Source organism: Etheostoma spectabile, chromosome 14 (genome assembly GCF_008692095.1).
Source record: "Etheostoma spectabile isolate EspeVRDwgs_2016 chromosome 14, UIUC_Espe_1.0, whole genome shotgun sequence".
Lineage (NCBI taxonomy): Eukaryota > Metazoa > Chordata > Actinopteri > Perciformes > Percidae > Etheostoma > Etheostoma spectabile.
Window position 1 is genome coordinate 4,598,396 of NC_045746.1, and position 2,500 is coordinate 4,600,895.

Below are 2,500 nucleotides of genomic sequence, written 5' to 3' on the forward strand. Positions count from 1 at the left end.
GTGTGTGTGTGTGTGTGTGTGTGTGTGTGTGAAGCATGAGGAAATGATAGTGTAGTCTACTTTACAGATTTGAGCTTCAGAATTAATTTTATTTCAACTACAGTGCGTCACAGTATAGTAATTTACAAAATACAAGAAATATCTGTAATGGTTCTATAACAAAATCTACCTCAGGTCTTTGAGAAAATGCAACTGCAAGAGCTCAGTCTTATCTTTTATCAAACATGCATTTATATCTACAGAATGGAGGCTCGTGGGACCCAACAGTGTGTCTGTCTGAGAGAGTAATGACAAAATGAGAGAGTACAGCTGGGTGAAAATGGCCTGTGATCGAGCTGCAGCAGCTGAACCATCATGCAATACTGTGCGGTCACCAAGCTGCCGTTTAGACTGCACAGAGCACAGGAATCAAGTGAAATGGACTGACCCTCCCTTTATCCCTGCAAGAACCACATAAGAAAGAAAGAAAGAAATGTGTCCTCAGTGAGAGACGGGCTACATAAAGAGACAGTGAAAAAGCAGGAGAAGCAGACTATGGTTAAAGAAATCTAAAATCACAGTGAGATATGCAGAGCGAGAGAATGAGGAAGAGACTGAGAGAGTGGAGGGAGAGAGACAGGGAGGGGAAAGCAGGAGAGACAACGTGGCAGGAGGTTTTGTCCGATGTAGACCTTGGATGGGATGATAGGACTCCGGGTTCATCTGAGGATGTGTGCTGGAAGAAAGCTCTGCCTAACCATTCATAAGTGTGCTGTCACTAAACAGTCATTAACTTTCAAACCCATTTAACTGCTGTTTGCACTTTGGCTGATGGAACTTTTTGCATCATGCAATCTAGTTTTCACTATATTTTTGATGCCACCTCTGTGACATTAAATAGTTATGTATGGCAAAAATTAACACAATCTACATGTAATAGCAGTATTACAATGCAATGCATCAGTGTAATTCGGGAGGATCTTTTGGCTTGACTAAACTTCTTGTCTTTCCAAAGCACAATCCTCTCCTGTCTTTGTATTTTCTTCTTGCAGACAGACTTTATCTCAATGATCAGGCCTATTAAAGTGGAACTTCCTGTTTAGTTTGTTTGGTGTCTTTTGCCCCCAACATGTCCTTCCAGGCAGTGCGGCAATGGTTATGTTTAGGGTTAGGGTTAGCTGCCTGGAAGGCGACGTTGGAGGCAAAAAACACCATCGAGCCAAGAAAGAACAATGTGGCTGTTGAATAAATCAGGAACCTCTTTATGGTCACTGCACACCAAAAACAAATGTTGAATATCCTTGCAAAACAGTCAAAAAAACTGATTGATTTAAGCAGTTTGACCTTTGCAGTATGACTTGTTCGAGCACCTGTTATCCTGCTCGCGGTTTCCGACTTTGAATCCATGTTGACTTTAACAGAGAAAGTCTAAAATCGTATATGCGTAGAGGTGACTTGATAGATAAGAAGGGGTAAAAACAATACATTCAACACATTTAAAATTAAAGAGACTGCATAACCCCATGTGAAGGTTTGTGACACTGAGGGAATATGGAAGCACTGCAGAGCAGACTGCAGGTAATTGTAGGTTTCACCTCTCCTTGGCCCACCCTTCAATTTACACTTTATTGCTGTTGAAATGGGGAGATTCTCTTAACGTGCAATCACAGGCCACGTGCTTGAAAGACAAGGCATGGCTGGCACACTCACACACTCACTTCACATACGTCACCTCACAGAAGCAGACCTGAGATTTACAGGTGTGTGCACAACTTCTTTCCTTTCTGTAGAATGGAACTTCTACCTATTACCGTGTGATACAGCAACACAATCTGTCTGAATATAGTGAATATCGTTATTCTTTCTTCTTGCTTGTCAAAGTAGATTGTGTTTATTATAGTATATTGTCTGCCTGGCTGGAGCGGGTGGTTTTATTTACATGGCGATTTTGCTTTATTTATTTTTGTCATTGTCAGAATAAACAAAGATCTACTCCAAAGAGACCCTGGCATCTTCCTTACTAACCAACACAACGCAGAAGCCCGCCGGTTACATCTATGTTTTTTATTTGTTTCATAATTCTTGTGTGCAAGATACGTACAACACATATTTGCTTTCTTGCAGAGACAGTTAGATGAGAAGATCGATGTCACCTTTATGTTCGGACGGTCGATATAAAGCTACAGCCAGCAGCCAGTAAGCAATAGCTTAGCAAAAAGACTAGAAACAGAGGTAAACAGTAACCCAAGGCAACAAAATACATCTACCAGCACTTTTAAAGCTCAATAATTAACACATATCTCTTTATATATCTCACTTTTTTTTAGTCCAGCACATAAACCCAATTAAACCTACAACATCTGTCAAATGAAATGAAAGAAATTCTACTGTATTTGGACTTTAAGTTGACCTCTCTGTTAAATAAAATATGAAATAAGACTGACATGTGTTTGGTAAGCTTTAGAGGTGTTGGTAGCTGGATCATTGTTAATCTTTGAACTAAGCAAGGCTAGCTGCCCCC